The 26,873-nt window shown below is 39.9% G+C and overlaps 1 protein-coding gene across 2 annotated transcripts in view; it reads right to left on the minus strand.

The window, feature by feature from the left end:
- PDE11A (phosphodiesterase 11A) overlaps positions 1–26,873 on the minus strand; it is a 421,382-nt gene that overhangs the window by 356,653 nt on the left and 37,856 nt on the right. The window lies entirely within an intron of this gene.

Here is a 26,873-nt window from a genome sequence, read left to right on the forward strand (position 1 = left end):
TATATTTTTGCTCTTGAAGTTTTTCCTTTATGTTACTTCCACATTTTCAAATACGTTGAATCCATCAGCGGTAAACCCCTTTTTCTCTACCCCTTCCAACACACTTCCCACCCTATTTTTTAAACTGGTTAAAAACAAAACAAAACAAAAAATTAAGGCCAAAATGAGAAAATAACTCCCTGCTTTCTAAAGTTGATTTCGGAGTTTAATATTGTCGAGCAATATACAGGAGTCTTTTTATACTGGGAAAGCTATTTATTATTTTGAAAAGAAGTTTTGTGAAATAGTCAAATGATGTGCATGATTTTAAGGTTGCTGTTTTTATAATTTGGGTAAGTTATGCTTGATGGTATCATCATCTCAAAAAAAAAAAAAAAAAAGAAAGAAAGAAAGAGTGGGGGTGGGTGTTGAGGACCTCTTTAATGACCAGGAAAATACAAATTAAAACCGCAATGAGATGCAACTTTTAACACAGCAGATTGGCAGAAATGAAGAAGTCTGATAATATCAAGTGTTAAGAATGTGGAGCAACTGAAACCTAACACATGGCTAGAGGGAGTGTAACTGAAGTGACCCTACTTGGGAAAACAGTTTGTCATCAATAGTAAATTTGATATGTGCATTAACTATGACCCAGCAACTCTACTTGTATATGTATACTCCAAAGAAACTCTCACACAAGTATATTAGTTTCCTATTGCTACTGTAACAAATTACCACAAATTCAGGGGCTTAAAACAACACAAATTTATTCTCTTACAGTTCAGGAGGTCAGAAGTCCTAAAATCAAGGTCAGCAGGGCTGTGTTCACTCTGGAGGCTCTAGGGGAGCCTAGAAAAGCATTTCCTTGCCTTTTCTAGCTTTTGTAGGCTGTCTACATTCCTTGGTTCATGGCCTGATCCCCCATCTTCAAATGCACTTCCAAGCAGCACAGCATCTTCTAATTTCTCAATCTGACCCCCCTCCTTCCCTTTTGACTGTGTATTGGGCCCACCCAGATAATCCTGAATAATCTCCCCATATCAAGATCATTAGGTTAATCACATCTTGAAAGTCCCTCTTGTCACATAAAGTAACAGTCACAGGTTCTGAGGACTAGGATGAGGACATCTCTGAGAAACGATTTTTCAGTATATCCCACAAGTAAACCAGGAGACATGTACAAATGTTTATAGCAGGAAAAACAACAGCAACCTAGAAGTAACTCAAAAGTCCATCAACAGTAGAATGGGTGAAGTGTGATATATTTATTCAAAGGAATGTTATATAGCATTGGATATTATTACTATGCATTTCAACATGAATTAGTCTTGAAAACATGTTGGAGTAGAAAAAGCAAGAAACAGAAGAATATACATAGAATAATTCCATTTATACAAAGTTCAAAAGCAGATAAAACAAAATTGTATGCTGTAGGAAAATGTACATAGGTGGCAAAGCCATAAAAACAAAAGAAAAGCAAGGGAATAATTGCACAATACTCAGGATCATGATAACAGGGGTGAGGTTCAGGAAGGAGGACAATATAATTGTAAAGCAGCAGCAGAAGACTTCAGTGCTAATGGCTGTGTTTTCTATTTAAACCTGGTGGAATAGAACAATGTCCAGTTCATAATTATTCTTTATGCTGGGTATACATATTTCCCTTCCCCCCTTGGTTTATATGATACATTTCACAGTGTCCAAAAAAAGGAGATGGACAGTACAATGAAAACTGGAGGGCCAAAGCTCTTGTCATTGCCAATATATTCAGCACACATTCTGTTACTTTAATTTACAGAGTTCTAAGGGATACGCTTTGGCAACATACATGAGCAGTTAACAACCCGGTTCTCACTATGGTAATGGGAACATTGTGGCTAAACCACTAAATTAAAACTTTACTCCATGGGATTATTGGTACTAAAACTGAATGTTTATTCAGAGGACTACACATACACACCACCGTTTGTTCACTTTTCTCACTCTTGTACTGTGCGCTAACATCACCATGTATTACAGATGATCTACTAAATAGGACCACCTTCCTTCTCGGCAGTCCTTTCCATCCTTTCCACTGTGTTTTGTCCACAACTTTTATGACTTTGATGCTGCCAACAAGTAATCTTAAATTAAGAATCTAATCAACAAACATAGATTGATAATAATGTGCAGGCAGACATATTTTTTAACTATGTAATTTCTCCAAATAACCCCTAACTAGATAAGACACAATGAGATATTTTCACATGCAGAAACATTTTTCAGAAGTGGCAGAACCCAGGATTTACTTTAAGTCCAGGTGGCAATAGTTTTCCCATTTTTCCAGATGTATGACAGATGTCATTGTCAAGGTATCAAAGCACTTAATTCCCCTTTTGAAATACTATCTGTCCAGTTTCACACCTTCCCCATATCTTTTCTGTAAGAAACGAGAGTATTTCAAGCATTATCCCCTTAAATGTTACCATATATTTAGCTGAACTGCCTATGAATTTTTTTTGAGTTTGTCATAAGAGCCATATTTATTATCTGCTAGAAACTTTAGATGGTAACAAAAATAACTTTGCCACATTAAGAAATATTTCCTGGGGTGCCTGGCTGGCTCAGTCAGCAGAGTATCTGACTCCTGATCACAGGGTCATGAGTTCAAGCCCCATATTGGATGTAGAGGTTACCTAAAAAATAAATTAACTGACTTTTTAAAAGCATCTTTATTCCTATTTAAAGAAAAGGAGTTTTTCCTTTCTTTTCAAAAAACTTTAAAGAAACTGTATAAATATTCCTATTCCTTTTTCCTGTTTCTGTAGGGGTCTAAGTGATGAGTATGCTGTCTTGTGTGAGCAAAGGGGACAATTAGTAAGTTTGGTCATTTTCTTACTGAAAATAAGAAAAGGGATATAATACAGCTCAACTGACTTCACATATCACATAGTGTTTCTATAATAATTCTAAAAATACGTATAATTAATGAAGTCCATATGAGTTATATATTTTATCTATTTATATTATAAAACATCTAACAAACTTTCACTATATATACAATTTGATTTATTTTTCTTTTTTGATTTTTTATTATTATATTGAATTAGCTAACATATAGTATATCATTAGTTTTTGATGTAGTGTTCAATGATTCATTAGTTGCGTATATATACAATTTTAAAGGGTAGGTGGTTAATCAAAATCAATAAACTTTTGTGTGAATATTGGAAGATATTAAAGTGTAAGTAATCAGGTTTATATGCCTTCCATGCAATCTGAAATGGACCTCAGTATGCAATATTTAATATTCAGAATGGTAAAATTGATTTTCAGATCCTGGAAGTACATAAGATTTTTTGGCCATGAAATCTCTAAAATTATTATTATGTTACATAGAAGTTTTTAAAAAACAACAACAGTTAGGGGAAGAAGGTCTGTAACCAAAACATAGCTTCTTACTACAAAAGTGCTTCATATCAACCTTGTACTAAATCACTGTTGCAAGCAACAAGAAATAGAAGATTGAATAATTCACCAATGTTGAACCACAGAGGTTCCAAGTAGGCATAACACCCATCTCCCCCTTGACTGAAGTATTTTAACCAGGAATGAGGTACCCTTTTGACCCCACTTTTCATTAATGAAGATGTACCTGGTGGGTTTAATTACAACTCAGTTTTGACAGCAGGGGCTAACAACGGATTTAGGTTTCCTCTATTCTGTGGTCCAGAGTACTAAAGAAGTATATACAAAACACCAATGACAGAAGATGCTAATACCTCTAATGGCTCTGTATTTGTCAACTGGGAAGAATACCTTGGGAATTGCACAGTAGGTAATTTACATGTATGAAAATGAAAGTAATGAGCAGTAAAACAATGACCCAAGGTTGTGGGCAGTTAAGTGACTCAGCCTGGGTATTAACATAGGACTGCTTGATTTTTCACATCCACACAACACACAGTGTACTCAGATTTTATATGTTACATCATCTGAATCTTAATTATAAAAACTTGAACCAACTTTAGTCCAGATCCACAAAGACTAGTAAAGACTTAAGGTTGAAATAAAAATTTTCCCTCTTATATTTCACCTTGTGCTTCTAAATTTGATCTCATGGAGGTCTCCCCCAACCCACACACACACCAGATGGAAGTTTTAAGGCCCTTAGTAATTCATCAGGACTGACTCCAATTGTGACATGCAGAGTAACAAAACCTGCGTAATTTCCTTGACCTGTCATCTTAGACCATCCACCCACAGGACATCTGACACCATCTTTTCAGATTGGCCTCTTCCCTAAAACGGGATCATGGTGGCTTGTAAATTTCCTAGCCACAAATTCTTTCAACTCAACTGAAATAAAAACAGATGAGAAATAATCCCAATAATCCATATTTTTGCAAATAACTGATTTAGAGGTATACTTGCCTTAGCAGTGATCTGAGATAAAACAAACCTCTTAAAGTCATCACAAGAAGGAATTACACAGCTAAAACACTCTTCTGTGGTCCAGCAAAAATCAATGCATCTTGGCCAAATTTCTTAATTTCCAAGGAAAGGTTAAGTACTTTTGATAGGTCATGATAGGGAGCCTAAACTCTATTCCCGTCTCCTCTAACAGGCAATTGAGGGCTCAGGACACTGGATCTGGATCAGTGTGTGGAACAGCAGCTGCCTGGGCTCGGTGTAAGGATGTGCTGTGGTTCAAAAGGTGGAAGACGATGGCAAACATAGGTAGCATTTGAAAAGAAGGCCAAGCGGCGCCTGGGTGGCTCAGTGGGTTAAAGCCTCTGCCTTCGGCTCAGGTCATGATCTCAGGGTCCTGGGACCAAGCCCCACATCGGACTCTCTCTCAGCTGGGAGCCTGCCCCCCATGCCTGTCTCTCTGTCTACTTGTGATGTCTCTGTCAAGTAAATAAATAAAATCTTACCAAAAAAAGAAAAAGAAAGAAAGAAAAGAAAAGAAGGCCGAATCAGAAAATAGAGAGGAGCATGTAAAAAAAGTCAATCAGGAAAAAAAAAGTCAATTAGAGGAGCCAGCCAGAGAGAAACAATCAAGGACACTGTTTCAAAGGAAGAGACTGGAAAGTTCAGAGCGTTTGGTGGGAGGCGAGGCCCGAAACAATTTCCTAGGATGAAAGGATACTAGCCTCCTTGGCTGTGGATAGTGAGGAACACATTTAAGATGTTGAAGGGGAAGATTTTTTTTTTCCTTTCCTTTTACAGGATAAAGATGAATTATAAGCCTTTAAACATAGATTCTAAACAGTATTTTCATAAAGCCCATTTCTGGTTATGGTTCATGCAGTGCAGCTTTACACTAGTACAATCATACTTGGCTGATATTAGGTATTCGGTACACATTTGTGAAGTGGAATTTAAGAAATGGCTTTTTTTTTTTTTTAAGATTTTATTTATTTATTTGACAGAGAGAGACACAGCGAGAGAGGGAACACAACCAGGGAGAGTAGGTGAGGGAGAAGCAGGCTTCCCACTGAGCAGGGAGCCCGATGTGGGGCTCCATGTGGGCTCAATACCAGGACCCTGGGATCATGACCTGAGCTAAAGGCAGCCACTTAACGACTGAGCCACCCAGGCACCCCGGGAAATGGCTTTTTGATGACAACCAATGCTATTTTCCTCACGGACAGTATCTGTCATGGGCAGATGATTCACACTGATGCCTTATAAATAGCATGAATTCTTCAGGAAATTTCTCCACTGAGCCCTCCTTTTATACTAAATTCAAGTTACTAGCCAAAGCCTGCAGTGTTAAGTGTATATATGTATGTATGTATGGTTGGATGGATGGATGGATGGATGGATGGATGGATGGATAGAGTCCATGACTTTGGCTTCCAATCTTGGTATTCTGAGGCAGTAGACAGCATCAGGTAGACAACTCATACCAATTACTCTAGCATTGCATGTGTAAGTTAGCCTTTAAAAGAGATACTAAAAGAGGTTTGTGATCTGTTTAAATTATAAAGGAACGGACATAATTATGAAACTGATCCTTCCGATAATAAAAATGAATGCTCTCATTTACCAAGAGACTACCATGGGCCTGGTATTTGTTCCAGGTGTTTGGCACACATATGATATTCACAACAGTCACTCAAAGTGAATATTATTGGCCTCGTTATGCACATGAGGAAACTGAGGCTAAAAGAAGGTAAGTAAATTTACCTAATGTGAGTAATTTACCAATAACTGAGTTAGAATGCTGACTTGGAGATGCTAGGATCTAAAACTTAGGCTCTTTTCATAAGACTATGCTACTTTCAAGAGTTAGCTGTTTGTGCTCCGGGCCACTGCCTTTGTTGCTGTGAAATGCAATTCCAAAACCAGGAGATCCATCAGTGGTAATAAACAGTAGTTCATGTTCAACTTAATGTACCAAAACAGAGTCACAAGTTAACACTGTCATTCTTCTTGTTCGCCAAATTCAACAGGGTGGTCATTCTTTTTCTAGCCTATGATTAAATACTTCACCAAAGGTTGACTTCTGCAGAAGGAAAGCACAGAAGAAATCAAGTATGCTTTCCAAAAGCTTAAAGCTCGAGCTTCATGAAGAGTAGGCACATAGTGAATTGTAAATATCTTTTCCCGGATACAGCCCATTTCACAGAAATGATGAAATGACCCAAGAAAGTGAAGGTAGAATCCTGATTTTACTTTGTTTTCCAAAAGCTGAAAGTTGAAATGTAAGTATAATATATGATTTCCCAATATATTCCCTTGGGTTAAGCCTGCCATGATCACGGTCATAAAGGAAGTTCGTGGGAAGGGCAAAAAATGCTGGATGTGATCCTTAAAGTCCTGACTTTCCTGTCCCTGTTCTGCTACTATTGAGCTCCAAAATTCTGGGCCATTTAACCTCTCTAATCCTCAATTTCTTCACCTTCTAAATGAGAATAATGATTCCTACCTTTCACAGAAGTGAGGACGGACTGAAATAATATAGACTAAAGCATTGTATAAATCATAAAATGCTACACAAATATGCCACCACATTCAGAATACAGAAGAGGATTCAGACTAGAAGCTTCAGGATCTCTCCATTTGCCAAACCCTTTCCCCATAAGGCTTGCTTAACTTCCTGTCTTGTGTTCTGGGAGATTTCCCTAGATGTTATTTCTGGGATGTTATCCTTCGCCCCACTTATTATATTTGATTGCTTCAGTGGGTGTCTGTCCCCAGCAATCAAACCAGTCCATGGCTAAAGCAACAAATGCCCTCAACAAAGAACTTGCCCTCCAGCCAAACAACAAAAAGCTTTTGGTCCAATAAATTACTGTGGTGGCTATAACTTCGATGCCCGACGTATAGTTCACCTACGGCTTCCACAAAGTTTCACGATAAAGAGATATGTGCAATTTATTCCAGGATAACTTGCTTGTTTATATACTCCAGAGCTCCAGGTCATTTCTCAGAGACATGTAGATTTCTTTCTTTAAGACGGACACACACACACACAATTATAAGATCTGCAAAGAACAACTCTATCTCTGCCTTGCAGATTATCAATATGTCTAAAATAGCATGGGAAATTTGTCGACAATTTCCTCTAATTAATTCCTAATGATGCAAACAGATTTTCTTCACAGGTTTTGGTACCAACCAGTTATGATGAAAAATGAAAGGTTTTTCTTTTTAAAGAAACTATCCGTGATACACACTCACAACTCAGCTTCTGGAGAGACCAACTATATAAGCCACATCAAAGTTGTCTCACAATTTCAGTAAAGGGCATCGTGAAAAGATGTTGCTGAGTAGCCCGTTACACAATGTTTATATAGCACGACAGAGGCATCAGATCATACGAATACAAATTGTGGCTCCAAATAATATGGGCTTAAACCCTGGATCTCCAACTTATTAGCTATGTGATCTGAGGGAAATTACTTAACCTTTGTGTACCTCAGTTTCTTCAGCTATATGATGGATTATTGACCTATCTTATTAAATTGCTGTGCATAATAAATGAATTAATATATATAAAGTGCTTAAGGCAATGCCTGGCACACACTAAACTCCTTATAAACATTAGCTATTACTACTATTATTATTTTGCCAGCTCAGGCGTTAAGGGGTTACACTGCATGCCCTGATGTTTCCTGAGGCATCTTGTCCTAAGCTCTCCAAATATGATGCAATTGCTGGGATCACTACATGTAAATAATCAATATCGTCTGATATCCATGGGTGTGAATTGCTGACATTTCATATTCTGTCAAGGAGCCTTCTTCTTTTGTGGACAGTACTGGTAAAAATTTGAACATGTGATAAGAACATGAGCATAATCCCTAATACGTCCCATAATAGTAAAAGTGTAGACAAAGTCAGACCATGTAGATTTGCATCCTGCCTCCACCACTTACTATCTGTGTAAACTTGGGCAAGTTACTAACCCTCTCAAAGTCCAGTTTCTTCGTATGTAAAATGTGGAAAGTAATAGTATCTATTTCATAGATCTTTATGAGGATTAAATGAGATAATTATATCTTAGCACAGTGCCTAGTACATATATTTAATAAATGTTAGCTATTGCTATTAATTTTTCTTTAGTTTGGTTAGTCCAGTTGATACAAATTCTTTGCCTTTGTATTAGCCAAAAAACAAATTATAGTAGCAACTGATACTTTAAGGCTTATAAAAAGTAAAGATGAAATTTACTGGCGGAAGTCTTTTCTTGTGCCATTATAATGTCCAATTTAGTTCACATTAAGATGCATTTTTCAGAAGATTTTATTACAAACCTTACAACATAAAACAATTCTGGAGTAGTTGTCTAAGTACTTTATAGAAATATGTTGAGAAAGTGATTGACCTCTGTAATAGAATCCCCTGGGCTTCCTTTCTACTAAGGCTTTTGTTTGCTTATATAATTTTTTAAAGATTTTATTTACTTATTTGAGAGACAGCATGAATGGGGGAAGCACTGAGGGGGAGGCAGACTCCTCACTGAGCAGGAAGCCAGATGCTGGGCTGATCCCAGGACCCCGGGATCATGACCTAAGCCAAAGGCAGATGCTTAACCGACTGAGCCACCCAGGCACCCATGTTTGTTTGTATAATTTAAGAATTCAGATCAGAACTTCAGGATGAGAAAATCATAGAGTTAAGATAGAGGATATCTAGCACATCAAAGCCAGGCAGACATGACTTAAACATGGTTTGCCTTTGGAAAAGCTGAACTAGCCAGTTTATCTTTGGTTCCCTTACTTTTCTCAATCCATGAACTTTTCCTGGTCCCATTCTTGCTCTTACCAAGTGGTTGATTTATTCCCTTTAGTGTTAACTGTTAACTTGTTCAATGATGGGCCCTCAAAGTTGGAAATTCTTAAAGCTGAAAAAGCCAGAAATATTGAGGGAAATTAAGCTCTAATAGCAGAATTATATAGGTTGTAAAGTTGTTAATTTGGGACAGAGAACATTACCTGATATCTTTTGCACACTATTGCTATGTCTAAGGTCTCTCTTGTTTGTGTAGACTCATTTGTACTCTTAGACTGGAATAATTCTGCTGAAACTTTCTTTTTGACTTAGAGATAAAGAGGCTCAGATCCTACGACAAAACAGTTGGCTATATCCTCTACTGGAGTTGATGAGAAGACCCAAAAGCAAACCTGAACCCAAATCATTTCTTTCTTAGAGATATCACCCAATGGCATTACCAAGGAATGGCTTATTCCCAACTTTCCCAAAGATATATAAAGACAAGGTGTTGCTACTCAAATAGAGCTCTACTACAAATCTCTTAGTCTACACCTCCAGCCAGATGGCAGCCCTGAGCCACCCAGGGCTCATTCCAGAGCAGCAACTAGTAACTATCGAGTGACTCAAGCATGTGGCTCATTCAACACTAAGCATGTCTTGCTAGAAAGATACTAATTGTTCAACTTGGGCAGAGGTGTTTTGTAAGGTTTTTCCTCTTCTTTTCCATTATTAACGTGAAATTTTAGAACTGGAAATCTTAGAAATCATTTTCTTAGCCCTCTCATGTTACATATGAAGATTCTGAAGTCCACAGAGAGCAGGTTATCTGTCCAAGCTCCCACGGATGACGAGTGCAGAGCAGCCCAAATCTGTGTCCCCCTCCTATTCACAAGCCTTCCATCGTTCGTTGTCTTCAAAGAGGCCCCATCTTCCTATCTGACCCCATCCTCCTAGACACTGCTATCCACGACAGACTCCTTGTCGCTTCATAAAAATCGTATGTGGGAACTGATTACGAGCAAAAAAAAATTTAAGGCAGATTCAATAACGTAGTTGAAATATAATGGTGACTTGCACTGGGGCTGTGGCAGCAAAGATGGAGAGAAGTGGATAGACTTGCTATCTCTGTTAGAGTAAATCAAAAGAACTTTCTGATGGATTTAATATGGTGGTTGGAGAAAAGTACGGAATCAGAGAAGATGCCTAAGTTTCTGGCTTGGATAACTGAAGATAAGGAAGATAAAGCAGGAGAAGGAGAGTGTTGGGGCATTGAGTGTTCTCTGAAGGTTTCAGGTAAAATAATCTATTTGAGAGGTGGCATGGCTTCTGTGAGAGGAGGAGCGACTGGATTCCATGAGAGTGGATTTCCCTTAACCTTCCAGCCTTTGGGCCCACCCCTTGCTCCTCCCTATGAAGGCATGGTAACTTACCTGATTAGTATGCAAGGCCCAGCCCCTTGCTCCCCTTAATCTTCTAGAGTCAGGCTACCCACAGAAAGCATTCCTCTACTCTGTTCCTTAATGCTGTAAGTTTCAAAGGAATAGGCCCTTATGTGGAGAAGATTGTAAGCATCTAGTATCGTCTGTATCTGGGAGAGTAGGTCTGTTTAATTTTGGAGATGAATATTGTAAGCTTTTAAATATAAGGCCATACCCCAGAATCTTCTCAACAAATTATAAATGTGATTTTTTTAAAAGATTTTATTTATTTATTTGACACAGAGAGAGATCACAAGTAGGCAGAGAGGCAGGCAGAGAGTGGGGGGGAAGCACGCTCCCCGCTGAGCAGAGAGCCTGATGCGGGACTCGATCCCAGGACCCTGAGATCATGACCTGAGCCAAAGGCAGAGGCTTTAACCCACTGAGCAACCCAGGCAGCCCATAAATGTGATATTTTAATGTCCCATTTCCTCTTCTGTCTTCTCACCCATCTCAGCCAATTCAGGGCAGGAAAGAGAAATGTTATGTATTGGGTCTTCTCAGAATCCAAGAATAGGAGAGACAGTGATAGAGGAACACACCCATCTTAACTCTGACTCTTATGGCCCTGAAGCCTTAGGAAAGGGTCACCAGGCTTGCTTTAGGAAGCCTCTGGCCTATTCTTTAGCTTTGTATCTTTACAGAGAACTTCAGAATTAAAAATGCATTTATAATAAATGGATTCATTTATCAAGGAAGGAAGAAAATTATCTTTTATAAAGCTGGATGGTTAAAAAAATACACGTCCACACGTAAGTCGGGCATTACCTTCTGCTAAAAATAATGAAGCAAGATGCAGGTGTTAAGATCCAATGTGGGGGGCTCCTGGGTGGCTCAGTGGGTTAAAGCCTCTGCTTTCGGCTCAGGTCATGATTCCAGGGTCCTGAGATCGAGCCCCGCATCGGGCTCTCTGCTCAGCAGGGAGCCTGCTTTCCTTCCTCTCTCTCTGCCTGCCTCTCTGCCTACTCGTGATCTCTGTCTGTCAAATAAATTAAAAAAAAAAAAAAAGATCCAATGTGGTTTTCAGTCAAGAGAAAATATCAGCTCTAGGAAACAGGGCCACACAGCTTATAAAGTTTGGTTAACTTTCCTTTGATGGATTGTCGTCGAAGGGCAACAGCAAGTCCTGTGGCTGAATTTTACAAATGACTAAGCAAGTTTCGGAGCATTAATACATTGGGGGAAAAGCAATATAATAACAGAGGTGATTAAATCCCACATGCTTCCTGGTGGATTCAGGAGGATGGAAAAGATTTCTTTTCTGTGTACAAAAGGGAAAAAAATAACGCCGCAGGAGACATTCACTAAGAGGAACTTTAGGTTAACAGAGACAGGACCTCAAACAAGCAATCAGCCCGAAAATTCCTGGCATAGTGACTTCGGTGTTGCCATTGCTAAAAGTTCCTGGTAGATACGAATCTAAGAGGTATACCAAAGAAATAATATTTATCATTGTTCTCATTTTAATAAAAGGCTGGATGTTATATACCAATTGTTTAAATACTATTTCCCTGTCACTTGTTCTACTTAGAATGGACTCGAGGGGCAAGGTCTTTCTCATATTGCAAGGCACTGACTCTCAGGAAATAAATTACAACCAAGGGCCACATGGGATAACAGTTTGAAATGTAATTAAAATCGTGTGTTTTAAAAGAAAAATATTTCATGTATCTGATGTTAAAGTTAAAAAGAAAGATACAATTACAGGCCACATAGAAGTAAAAAGGAAACTCAGTTGTTTTCTGAGGGAATCTATGAGATTTAAAAATTTGCTTGGGAAATTAAAAACTGGGAACAAATACTTATTCTCCTGTTACAGCCATTTTATGTTAAGGTCAGTAATGTCAGGGAGGGCCAGAAACAGACATGGGAAAGAGAAGATAGAATAAGGCAAAGGGGAACAGGCAAGATGAAGGACAGGAGGTGGGGTGGGGAGAACAGAAAAGGCAAAAGGAAGAGAGAGGGTAGTTGGGAAGAACGAGGCGAAGCAATTACTCAACAGGAAGACAGGTGTGACACGCCAGAAAAGAGGAAATGGAAAGCACAGGATAAAGAAATGGAGAGAGGAAAGGTGAGAGGTTGAAGCAAGCCAACAGTGAAGGGAACTCTGAAATATGTTAGGTAAATGTGTTTGTTGATACTGTTGTCCCAGCGAGCTCTGGAGCATTAGCGATTGTGATTGTGATTGTTGTCTTTAGAAATGTCATTTAACTGTTCAGCACAACTGGTCACGGGTGACTCCAGAAGAGTTGCATACTTATCTGACTCCAGAAGAGTTGCATACTTATCCACGGACCATTACCATTTACTAGGGTAATGATAGATAACCCAAATAAAAATATCCAGAGTCTAAAAAAAGAATCTGATAATCTCAGAGGATGCTCTCTGGAAACAAGTACAGAGCAGAGAAACGAGAACACTTGTGGTCCTTTGGCGGGAGACAGAAGTGGTGGTGGTGATGCATTCGCTTTCATTAAAGGCTTGGTGCTGGGCTGTCTACATTATTTTGGTTTAAATTACCACCCCTAAAGTAGAGAGCTCCCAGTCTGACCTTTTACACTCTCCCTAGTGAATCAATCTGCCTGGCCTAAAAGACATCATCACTGCCATCTAAATAACCATATGAAAAGAAGAATCCATGTCCTTTGCTAATCACTGTTTTCCCAAGGCCTCAGGCCTGTTAGGTTAGTCGTAGCTGATACCTTTCTTCCCTTGCTTTCAACCTCCCAGCTTTGCTAATTCCTCTTCTCTACAGGTAAGGGATGAATTGCTCCGTTCCCTGTGCCTTCACTGCTGTAAGTAATTCACAGCCTGGACTGTCAAAGCCTTGTACCTGACCCCTTCACCTGGGAACCCAACCCAGCCTTATGCATGAGAAAATGAAAGGACCCTTGTCCTATGAAGTGGCCTAGCTCAACCTTATCAGCTAAACCCCTGGTCTTAATATGACCTTATAACTTAGTCCTAGTACCTAAGCCACTTGCCCTACTGACTAACTTCTTGTACTCTCATTTTCCTCACTTATTCACATAACAAATGTTTATTGAGTACCTAGCTACTACATGCTAGGTACTATGCCACATGCAGGGAGTGCTGTAAAGCTGAGAAGGTCATAGTATCTGCCCTCAAAGAGCTCACAGTTTAATGGAGAGAAAGAGGTGAGCCAAAACTAAAATTATCAAAAATGGAATAAATAGCAAGAGTCATTTGGGTGAAGTGTTACAGAAGTAGATAGAAAAATAATAAACTTCCATGGAGAGTTTGCCATCCTCATTATTCTTATAGATAAAAACATAGTGTGGGCACCAGCCCAGAATGGCTTTATGGGTATGCATCAGTGCGGGCACACTGAGCCCCATGCTAAAAAGGGTTCCCTATACACACACTTGAAGTTTAAGGTGAATTTGTGTTTTGTCCATGAAGTCTGATGAAGCATGCCCCAGGGCTGCACACAATCTGGCTTTCTGATGGGTTTTCAGCCTCCTGCTCCCTGCCCCAGCCCCATGACCTCTACCTCTTTCTACCCAGAATTGCAACAGGGTCAGGTTGATGGGGGTTGGGATGGGAGGGTGCTCACATTCTGCTCTTGCCCTCCATTCCCAGTGAGGTTGTGGGCATGGGTATGAGGAGAATCAGGAACCTATGGTATGTCAGGGTGGAGCAAAGCTCTGGCTGCTTCCACTGTTAACACCATAGTGTGCTCAGTAAGCAGCTCTGCAGTGGCCTCCCACCCACTCCTGATCCACATATGAAGCCTGTTCTGGCACTGAGGTTGTAGTCCTTTGGGGTGGACCATCGGTTGTGGGCAAGGGTGGCCGGCCTCAAGAACCCCATTTTGACTTTTCACTGGGTCCCATGGATTATGTAGCCAGGTCTAGCTCCATCCCTGGTAGCCTTTAGACCTTTGAGATTAGAGACCACAATCTCCTCAGCAAATTTCCCACCTACAGAGTCCTATCCTCCAACCCATTCTCAACAATGGAAACTGAAACAGCAAGAATCCTCTCTCCATGTGTTTCGGGTCCCTTTTCCAAAGCTGGTTTTCCCTCTCAAATCTTGTTCTGAGAAGTTAGTCACACACATGAGCTGCAGCCTGTGACAACCAGCAGAACCCTCTGGAGAGGATGGCTCCCCACTGGAAGATCCTACACTTCAAGCTATAGATGATGATTAGATGGCTCTTGGTCTTTGATCCACTTTGGGGCGGGGCTAAGCTATAGTTGCCAGCCTCCCTGCAGTTGGGTATGGCTACATGCCCAGGTTCTGGAGCCTAGAAGCACAACAAAATGGGAGCAGGAAATAATGTGTGCCCATTCCAACCTGACCCACAAATCCTCCCCCATCACTTGTCCATTTCTGTCTCCCCTCATCTGCTGGTCACACATTGAAGCCCCATGCCGCGGTGTGGAGGCAAGAAAGAATGCCCTCTTGGAGGATGGCTACCCGTCAATCAGCAAGAGTTGCTGAATTTCCCAAGAGAGAAATAAGTTACCGTTGTGTTACCACTGAGCTCACGAGGTGTATCTGTTAAAGTAACTACAGCTACTTTATTAATAAATACAAATGTGTGGAAATTTTTGAAAAACATATAAAAGAAAACACAAAAGAGAAAAAGAAGCCCACCTCTATTAATGTTCTCGTGAATCATCTTCTGGCCTTTCCCCATGCATTATTCCAAGTACTTTTTACTAAGTCTTCACAATGTAACAAACAGCATGTTAAGCACCTTTCATATATAATGCCACTTAATCCTGACAACAACCTTTTAACATAGGTATCATTATCCCCATTTTAGGGCTGCAGATACTAACAATTACAGAAGTAAAATACGATACAGCTCTCAAGGGGGTGGGAGCGGGAATCAAATTCGGTCTGATTCTGAATCCAACCCCCTCCCTCATGGTTTTGTTATTGTTATTGTTGTTAAGAAAACCGGGATGCTATTGTTTTATAGATATGCTTCATTCACTTAATATTTTGTGGGCAACTTTCTCTGGTAAATGTTCCATTTTACTATGTACTATATAATCTATTTATCCAAACATTTAGTTGGGTGTTTAGATTGATAAGCTTACACTATTATAAATAACACTATCATGAATATTCATATACACAAGTCTTTGCTCATACCCATAAAAATTTCCTTAGAATGATCTGGAATTGCTAAATCAGAAGTTAGAGCTATTTTTAAGGCAGTACATGTATATTACCCAACTTTCTTACATCAGTGATTTCTAAAAGGGGGGAGGAGGATTTTGCCCCCAGGGGACATTTGACAGTGTCTAGAGACATTATTGTCACAACGGAGCAAGCATCTGGTGGGATTCCAAAATGTCCAAAATGTCAAGAGTGCCAATGTTGAGACACACTAAACTACATAATGTTTTCATCAGGGCATGTCACTCTGAAGACAAAACAAAGGCTATAGCATGATTTTATATTACTTACTATACTGATTCTACTTACTATATGCCAGATACTGTAGTAAGCACTGAGTTAGCATTCAAGGAGGAGAGTCGGATCAACAGTCAAGAGTAAAGAAAGGAAGTGGTTTGGAAGTAAACTGTACCTTCATTCGCTAGAGAGAAAACACCTCTATTTCATTTTATACCCTCATATCTTTCCATATCATCTTCATCAAATGATTTCCATATACTTTTACATTAAATTATACAGTTTCACAAAGTTGCCACAAGAAATGATTAATTTTGCCACATCACTACCTACATAAGTGCTTGATCCTTCCAAACTATCTCTAAGAATAAAATCGGTTGTTTCTTCAACAGAAACTCAAGGTCTCAGGTATAAAACATCCCTATGATGACAGTGGCTCCTCTTTCCCTGGCTGACCTTTTTGTTCTTTAATTTAACCTGGCAGATCATCTTCATTTGGTTAATTCAGAGGTGGAAAAATGTTTTCCTGCCCTTTCTATTTTAAATTAGCACACACTCCCTGAGTGCCAGTTCCTTTCTGGCTATCAATGGGACTCACAGCAGGCATGGAAAACATAAAGGGACCAAATCAGAAGCTGCTTCTCTGTTTCCTCATTTAAGACATGGATGGCAAAGAGAGAGGGGAAAGATCCTTGGATCTTGGATCCCTTGGATCCCGGCTGTGTTATCAGCCTCCTCTCCAGAGGTTCTGTACTCCTCAGCCTGCTTGGTCAACGCTTGGCAAATTCCTTGCCACTGGCTCCTCTCTTCTTTGCTTCTCTGCATAGTAGTCTCTGGGCTATAATAAAAACAGGATGCTATGGCTGTCCTGGGCTTTCAAAGCCAGGCTCAAAGAAGAGGAAGTAAGGAAAGAATCTGACCCCGCTCTCACATACCTGAAGAGAGAAAAAGGAACCAGCCTTAACAGATGCATAAAGCATAGACCCTATCAGTTAGTGCTTCTCTAGAAGCAAAAAGAAGAAGCTAAGGGCGGGGGGGGGGATGCGGATGCTCCATAAAGGTGGCCATTACGGATGGGATTATAGCTTCACCTTTCCAGAGAAATTTATGCAGAAAAACCTAGACTGGTTTCCTTAGCAACCCTGAGACAATCTTTCCCACAATGTCCCAAGCCTACAGTTCTTAATTCCATTACAGATGTTATCAAAACTTTAAATATGTAATCATGCACATTAAGTTGCCAAATACCCATAAAAACTGTTAGGTTATTAAACTGTATACAGCCATTTAAATGAAAAAGGATTAACATCTAATTTCTTTAAATTGAAAAAAGCAAAGGTTAAGACATTCTGACAATCTGATAAATATAGGTAGCTTAAGTACAAGGATAATGCATAACATAAAATTAACAACATATCTAAACAGAAAAACATAAAATAAAGAAAGCCCATCTTTGAATAGTCAACACATTTAAAATAAAATTGTGTCATAGATTTCACCTAGCCTAATAAATTTTTAGAGCTTGATTATAAGCACCATGATTTATTATTCATTTACCCTTTAATGTCAGCTGCTACAATTTATTTTGTTTACAAGTACTAGATCCAAACACTGTCATTTAAAAAAAATCTTTAGGATTTCAAGAATAAAACTACAAATGGTCAATCTGGAGACTTTATGGGGGAATTTCTAGCACAGAAACCCAATGTATACTTTTGGGATTACATATTACACTAGAAAAATAGGCATATTCATTAGTTGCAAAAAAAATTAACATAACTATGCTTGTCATATGCACGATATGTATTATGGCCAGTAAATCCTGACAGTCCAAAATTCAGTTAAAGCATTTGGTTACTTTGCATTTTGAAGGAATCATCACCTATGTATAAGGCATCATGTCTGTATGGTACTAACCTGAAATGTGCCTGAGATTTGTTTCAATCCAGTATTGTAAGACACGCAGACATGGAAATCATTGTTTTTTTGTTTTTGTTTTTGTTTTAATTTTTAATTTTTAATTTTTTATAAACATATAATATATTTTTTATCCCCAGGGGTACAGGTCTGTGAATCGCCAGGTTTACACACTTCACAGCACTCACCATAGCACATACCCTCCCCGATGTCCATAACCCCACCCCCCCCAAACCCCCTCCCCCCAGCAACCCTCAGTTTGTTTTGTGAGATTAAGAGTCACTTATGGTTTGTGGGAATCATTGTTTTGAAGGAGAAAGGTTATACTTACAAATCCTCAAACACAGAGGCATGGCACACCACGCAGGGCCCCATGGGGAAGGACCAGAGTCAGTCAGGAGGCAGAAATGGAGAGGGAAGAACATGGCCCAGAGCCTTTACTGGGATTCTCTTGGGAAGAAACTGCAGAGGCAAGATAGGGTCCTTTGGTCAATTAGGTTTTGGGTAGTGTGAAGAATTTCAGCAGGCTCTGGACTCTGGGGGTGGTCCCTAGTTGTCTGGGACCCGGCCCTGGGGTGACATAAGCACGGGGATTCGGGCTTGGTGTGTGAGTTTGATAAAGGAGATTGTTGGGGATGTGGCCTCTTCAGGCTGGTTGGTTTGTACAGCACAGGTGCACCTGCAGGGGAGTCCTTTGCTCTCTCTAGGAATTAGCTACCCCTCAGAGGGGCAGTCTTTGCAGGATCAGGGGCTCCAAAACCAGAACATCAAGAATATGGAAAATAAGAAAATATGGTCAATACAGTTACTACCACATTTTAAATCAAATTTCTCCTTTCATGCACAAGGACCTTTCTGGGGCCAGGTCCTGTGAATAAAGCCTGCTGGACTGTGCATTTAAAAATATGAATAAAGTGGCACCTGGGTGGCTCAATGGGTTCAGCCTCTGCCGTTGGCTCAGGTCATCTCAGGATTCTGGGGTCAAGCCCCACATCGGGCTCTCTGCTTAGCAGGGAACCTGCTCCCCCACACCCCCCCGCCCCCCGCCTGCCTACTTGTGATTTCTCTCTGTCAAATAAATAAATGAAATCTTTTTTAAAAGTTTAAAAAATGCATAAAGTCTTACATTTCTTACTTTATCCTTTTGAATATTCTTTCTTGTTATCTCATTAGAACCTAATATTGGTTTTAGTAAGTAGATCCTTACAAAATCCTATGGAGTAGACATGTCCAGACATATTATTCTTTTATTATAGCTGAAAACACTAAGGCAGAACTGGGAATAGAACTCAAGATTATCTCCAAGTCTAGAGCATGTTCTATTACATGCTGATGGCTTTTACAGTTTAACAAGATGATTAGTAATTGATGAATTCATTTCTCAGACAAATGGGCTTAATCAGGTTGTTTAGGGAAAAAATTCCATTAACTGGTCCAAAGTCATCTCTTCCCTGTTAGGTGTGTTTGGTCCAGATTGCCTCCTATGGAGTTTCTTCTGGGAAATAGCATATTGGGAATAAAGAAAACTACTTGGACAGAACAAGACAGCCAAATACCAATATGGCATTTCTGAACTCATTTTCAACAGATTTCAATCACTATTTTCTATATGCTGATGAAATTCAATGTTCAAATCAAAGATGGGTATTCCCACCTGACTTGGTCTCTGTACACACTCATATTCCCAGTGAGTAAAATAAGAAATAACCTGATGACTCTGGATAGTCCCCATTTGGCTCTCCAGAGGCTCTTGGAGAGGCTCTGTTCTGTGCCAGAAGGCTGACTGCTATGAATCGCTGTGTCAGGGAGGACTCCCTTTGCCCTCTTGGTTTCAACCAACCCTGGGTTCAACCACTGAGTGACACTGACAGGAGATGTGGGTGTGAGGAGGGTAACATTTCCTGGCTCCCTCTCCTCCAGATCATGCTCGTCAGTGGCTGAGCTCCTCTCCCTCGGGCCACAACTCTAGCTGTGTGGCCCCTCTCCCACAGATGGAACTCTCCCTCAGCATTCTGGTAGTTGCCCCCTCCGCTTCAGATGTAGGGGTGGTGGTTCATATCTATATACCAAGGGTAGTTGTATTGTTTTACCATTAGCTACTTTGTTATTTCAGCTGGGAGGAGGGATGGAGAGGTGGTGTAGCAACCAGCCCAGTTTACTGATGCTAACTATAGGGAATAGAAGGGAAAGAGATAGCTCTCACTTGGACATGTCCCCATGGGCATCTAATAACTATATCTGGGAGTGAGCAGTTTGTAAATATAACCATCTCAGAAGTTGAATTTTTTGAGACTTTTTCAGAGTATGGGAAACATAAGAAATGTAATCAATAAACCTGGACGTGCAATGTTGTTAGAAAATAAATAATTACAAGGTTAGTCAATATAATCTCTCATGTCTGAAAGACTTTCAGAGAAAAATTCTAACATCTATTAGATCTTATCCTGGAAGGAGTGTTTTACCTTCAAGAAGTTGTACTGAATGAATGAGGTAATCATGAGAAAACTAGAAAATTCAGTTAGCCAGAAAGGCCATGCTCCATCTTATGCTTTGGCCAAGAAGAAGTTGGCAGCGGGCTCTTGCTAGTTTAGTATTTGGTTAGTGGCAGTCTATTTTCACCATGGTTTCCACAGGGAATGAAGTAAAATTTAAAAATAGATAAATAAAAATGAAGGGGCTAGGGAGACAGGGGTCCAGCAACTAATAAGAAGATCTGATTAATGCAGACAAGCAATTCAGGTAATTAGCCAGTTATCTGGGCTTCATAAGCCCTATTTAAAAGAAAAAAAATCTACACAGGATGCCTGGGTGGCTCAGACATTAAGCGTCTGCCTTCGGCTCAAGTCATGATCCCAGGGTTCTGGGATCGAGCCCCACATCGGGCTCCCTGCTCAGTGGAAAGCCTGCTTCTCCCTCTCCCACTCCTCCTGCTTGTGTTCCTGCTCTCACTCACTCTCTCTCTCTGTCAAATAAATAAATAAGTAAAATCTTTAAGGAAAAAAAATATACAAAATCAGGTCTAAAGAGTAAAAGACGTGCTCAGGGGTTGAATTTCCTGGTTTAGCTCTCTAAATGGCTTGTGCAGTCTGAACTTTGTGCTTAGAGGTGGTTGAATTGACCACATAAAGGGGATATCAGCGTAACTACTCTGTTGAAAAGATTTGCACTAATCCATCCATATTGCAGAATATGAAGTGAAGAAGTCACAATCTCGATCTTGAGGAATTCATGGTCAAAATGTCACCTAGTATCCAAACAGTAATAATACTATGAAAATAGAAATACATTAAAGCACTATGGAAGATCAAAGAGAGAGAAATCTTGTCTAGTTTGGGTGGGATGGGGCAGGGATTAGCAAGAGCTTCATAAAGTGGGGCTTTGAGGGGTGAGAGGATTTAAACTGGCAGAGAAAAGGAGTAGGCAAAGGGTCAGTTGTGAGTGTGCGTATAATAGTTAGTGGTCAGTAGAGGCCACACCGGGGATGGTGGGCCTGAAGGCTCTGTGGTCCAAAGATCTCCTTTGGAATCCCATCTCTCTCACCACTCACCACCTGAGTGACTTTGAGCAAATCACTCAACCCTTTCAAGCCTCAGTTTCTCCTTCTGTAAGAGGAGGGCGGTAATAGCTATCTCTGGGAATTGTCAAGAGGATTAAACAGACCATGCTTGCTAATGAACTAATGCCTGTCTCATAATTAGTGCTCCATAAATAGAGTTATTATTAATCCACAGTGGAGTTTCAGTTTGCCTTCTATCATTATGCTTAAATTCTTAAAAAATTGACACCCTTAAAAAGCTCTCAAAGATTCCTCATTTTTTCATTTAGATAAAAAAGATTTCTTGTACTAAATTTGCAGTAGCCTAAAGCTATATGTTATGATGGGAAAGAGAATTTATGATTAATGTATAAAACCACTGTTTAGTCAGTGAAATCAACCAATTAATAAGAAACCATTGGAGTTATAGAAAATGCACATTTTTTTAACACCAGGAGGACTTCTTTACTATTTTAATCCCCAAAATAAATAAAAATAAATTTAGCCTGAATGCCTATAAATGGCCAGGAACCAACATTTCTCCTAAAATATTAGAAACCCAACCCACTCTTTTATGACTAAACGGCTTCTTTTATGATTCAAATTCCACTTTCCAAAAGAACGTGGTTATATTGCAAAACACCACCCTTAAAATAAGTAACTCAAGTGGCAAGTAGTGGACGTCAAGGATCTGGTTGACTTTCCTGTAAAACAACTCAAAGCTATTTCAGAGGAAAGCTTCATATGACTTTTCAACACTATATTAAACATGAAACACTAACTTCCAAATTAAGCCAGGCTTGCAAATAAACAGGTGACCCAAACCTCAGGAACCAAAATAAACTGGTCAGATTAGTAAACATTTAGCTTATGGGTTGGGAAAAAATTAAGTTAACCTTAAATTACCTCCCCAGGATTCTGTAGGAACTGTACTTCTCTGTAATCTATCCTATGTACAGAGCAGCAAAAGCAATTTGTCCCTGTGTTTATCATGATCATGTGTCTGTCAGGAGAGGGGCTGAAACAGCAAATGCTTCCTGCTTCAAGCACAAAATCAATTCTGGTTCTGGCCTAGTGAACATGTTTGTGGGCTTAGGGGAGTTTTGAAAATGCTATGTGCAAGGCTGAAGTAAGAATTCAGGTAACTGCTTTTAAGTGATGGGGTGGGATCAACGTCTGCCTTTTAAGCAAATCTCAGCAACTCAATCACGGAACCACAGACCCATGTGTGCCAGCAGTGGCTCATCAGGGAATGAAGCACACTCCTCACTGAATTTCTAGGTAAATGAAATCAATCCCTTCTGAAGCCAAACACATTGAAATGTAGTTATTTTAGTGGAGCATATTCTAAAGTGAAATTCACTGACAGTGACTTATAAAATATCATTATTCATATTCTTATTTAATACATAGAATAAATATGGCAGTATAGTAGAATGCGTTCTTAAATACAACTTGGGGATCATTTTTGTTTGTTTTCCGTCACTTCTCGTCAAGGATAAGCAATCAGCTATCTGCCCTTCTTGTATTAGGAGAAGGCAAAGCAAGATTTGAATGAGAAACTATGGAAAAAGTATAGTCCTGGCAGAAAGGAAGAAAAGCACAGAAATAGAAAAGCACAATCCAGGCATTGAAAATGGCACATAATTTAATTAGAATGGAGCTGAGGCCATGTGAGAGGAAGCATTAGACACTAGGCTGAAATAAAATTGAACTTCCCCACCTAACACTCCAAATGACTCAGACTCAGGGCCAGCTCCATGGACACGTGACTGGTACAGTTGCCTAGGGGCCCCCTGCTTGAGGTTTAATGCTGTGCTATATGAAACCGTTAACAATTTTATCTTTGAATTTGCGCTAAGTGAAGTCCAATCGAGCAGTGGCATATGATCCTAAATCTTGAAGCCTTGGCTCACACTCAGTCTTTGCCCAATTGCCTGCCCAGGACTGGTTCTTGGTCATTTACCCATGCTCTGTTGTGTCCTGGGCCTCCCTTGGCCTCCCACCTCATCACCCTCCCCTTGTGACCAGGGGCTACAACCATGTCGCCCTGGTTGAGTGAGAGGCCAATACCCCACATCTGCTATTGCCCTCTGCTCCTGGTTGGGATCTGGGTGGGAGTGTGGGGAGGGTCAGGTGCATGTCCCATATCAGCATAGAGAGGAGCAAAGTTGTGGTCACCCACAGCCAGAGGTGGCAGTATTATGACCAATTAGGCAGGGAACTCAGTGAGGGCCTCTTACCTATCCCTCAGAGTTTCTCAGCATGGAGGTCTGAAATCACGAGGGAGCTACCTGTCTGCTGTGGGTCGAGACAGCATACACTTGGGAAGAGAAGATTAACTTCACCCCCAGCCAGGCTCCTGCTTTACCATTTTGTACTACACTCCACATATTATGTAGCTGGCTCTACTTAGAATCTTTACTCACCCAGCTTCTTTTCCTGTTATTGATAACTGTGTCACCCTTCTCCATATCACCCAGGGTATTACTAACTTCCCTTCCTCCTAGCCCAACCCCACACCTGCAGAACATCTTCCTTCTGTCCCCTGCTGCCCATTCCTGCTGTTCCTGCTTTAGTTCAGTTGTTCATCATGGCTCCACTAGACCATCATAATAGACTGTTAATTATTGCCATAGCTTTGAGCCTCCCCCCATTCAATCCATTGGCCATTGCCACTAGGTGACCCAAAACACCACCCTGGTCCTGCTAAAATGTTTTTAAGGGCTCCCTGTAAATCTTGGTCACTGACTGCTAGTAAAATTCAAATTCTTTAGTCGGCATTCAAGGTTCTTTCTACTTTTGCCCTCATCTTACTTTTGCATGTTCATTGTATAGCATGGGCAATACTCTGGCCAGATGAAACCATTCACTGTGCTCTATATGCATTTTGTACTTGCGTATATCTGTCTCTCTGCTGAAGCCATTTTGCTGCACCAGGATCACGACCCCCAGGCCCACAACCATCTCCAATGGTGAAATCTCCCATCCAAGTACTAACCAGGCCCGACCCTGCTTAGCTTCCAAGATCAGACAAAATCGGGTGCGTTCAGGGTGTTATGGCCGTAGACTCCAATGGTGAAATCTAACCCTTTTTTCAGATTGGCTCCTCCTCCATGAAGTCTTCCATCATGAGGCCAGTCATAATGGGACTCCATTCTCCTCTGTGACTTATCATTTAGTTTGCAACATTTATTAAGTACAGCACTTGGTATTCACTTATTTGTGTATAGTATATGCCCCTCAAGTATAAATGTTTGGAGAGCACATATCATGTCCTTTCACCGTTGTAGACCCACAGTCCCCCTACCCAGGCCTTAGTCCCCCTCCCAGGCCTTAGGTATAATGCGCGCTTGGTGTATGTTTGTTGGAACTAATGAATAAATGAATCTGTAGTGTAAACAGATGAGGTTTTCTGAAAGCCTGGCACACCTGCAATCCTTCTGCGTCATGCCCTTTCCTCCTCCCAGTTCACCTAACAAAACATTTTGGCTGCTTTTCAGACCCAAAGCCCATCAAACACCTGTATTGTCGTTATCAACACTAACAAAAATATCATCTCACACTTTTTATTAATGTTTAAAGTGCTATATTCTGAATGCTCAGAATAATCTCAAAGAGAACACCTGTTACTTGAGTGCTCTTACTTTCAACCTCTTGAGGGCAATTTTTTCATTACTATATTAAAGTGGGCTGTTAAATAACTTATAACTGTTGGAGGAAAAAAGGTAAATTGCAGTCACTATGATCCATACAGGATAGCTAAAATGAATTTCTATCCACTTGCAGTTTTTTTTCTTCTAATTTTTTAGATGAATTGAGGTTTTTTTGCTGTCAAAACTTGTATTCAACTTTAGCATTTCATTAGTCTACTCTTGACTCCAGAATGTCATGCTTATTATCATAATTCCAAAAGTATCTTTAATGCTTTTCCCTCACCCATATTCTGAACCCACGAAAATCATGAGTCTAATTTTCAAATGATCAAATTTTGAAACTCTGCATGTAAAATTTTCACCTCCGGAAGAAGAAAAAGAATGCTAGTTGAATCTGAGCAAGAAATACCTTAAAAACATAATAACAAAAACAAAACAAAACAAAACAAAACAAAAACAAAAACAGTTAATAAAGAATCAGAGAGGATGGTTATATTTTTACAAAGAAACTTCAGAATGTTTATATATGATCAGAATCATACCAACACTGTGATAAAAGAACATGCATTTGAAAGGTTGTCAGTTTCCATTAAGAGAAATCTGTAAGAGACAGAAATGGAAAGGATGGAGGGAAATGCTAGAATTTAGAAAGGATGCAGCATTAATACAACTCCATAAAAGTTTTATATTGTATGAGTTTCTAAAAGGAACAAAGCATAAAACATTTGATAGGATAGGACAGTGTCAAGTGTTATCAATCACATTTAGAGGAATCTGAAGTAGAGGGTAGAAGGGTAGATATTTCTAACTTCCTTGAATGTAAAGATGGTTCTAAAATACTTAATTTAAGGATGGAACATGGCTCAGGGCAAGAGTAGGTTGGTCAAAATTGCTGAGTCCACATCTCAGTCCCAGATCAGGAGAAAAACAATTGAAAATGAGATAAAGAAAAAGAATTCTAGCAGACTAGTATCATCATTGTCATCATAAATTGTTACCATTTCCTGAGCAATTGCAATGTGGCAGGTACTGTTTTAGGGGCTATAATGCAATACTCATTTTACTTTCCAAACAATTATCTTATCTTCACCATATAGATGTTATTATTCCCATACTGCAGATGAGGAAACTGAGACTTAGAGATTAAGAAATTCTCCCAGGTGACACTCATGGTGACTACATATTACGGTGTACCATAACAAAGGGGAAAAAAAGTAATTTTTTAAAAGAAGAGTAGCATAAAAAATGAAGAAAAACACACCAAGTTAAAAATCTAGAAATATATAATAGAAGCCAGTGTTGAAAGAAAAGAGAAACTTCCTGACCAGGTCGAAATGAAGACAAAGCATGACACAGACAGATCTCAAATTCTCAGCCAATATCACACCCTCCCCCTGCCTGCCTTTTGCCAATCCTCCCAACAACCTGGTCTTCTCCATAGCCATCGCTGCCACCCTGGGGACTCTCCCTTCCCACTGTCAGCTTCCAAATATCAAAGGCAACTTTGCTTTACATTCTGACCAGAGTACAAGTAGGGCCCAGAAGAAATATCAGCTGCTACAAATCCGATTGTCTGTAACTCTGGTAACACCTCTAGCCACAATCCCAGGCAGCAGGAGGACAAGCCAACTGCTGAGGAAGCTGGGGTTTCTGCTCCGGAAGAAAAGATGGTTATGGGGACAATATTAAATATAAGCTGGGAGT

Source organism: Lutra lutra, chromosome 3 (genome assembly GCF_902655055.1).
Source record: "Lutra lutra chromosome 3, mLutLut1.2, whole genome shotgun sequence".
In the NCBI taxonomy this organism is placed as follows: domain Eukaryota; kingdom Metazoa; phylum Chordata; class Mammalia; order Carnivora; family Mustelidae; genus Lutra; species Lutra lutra.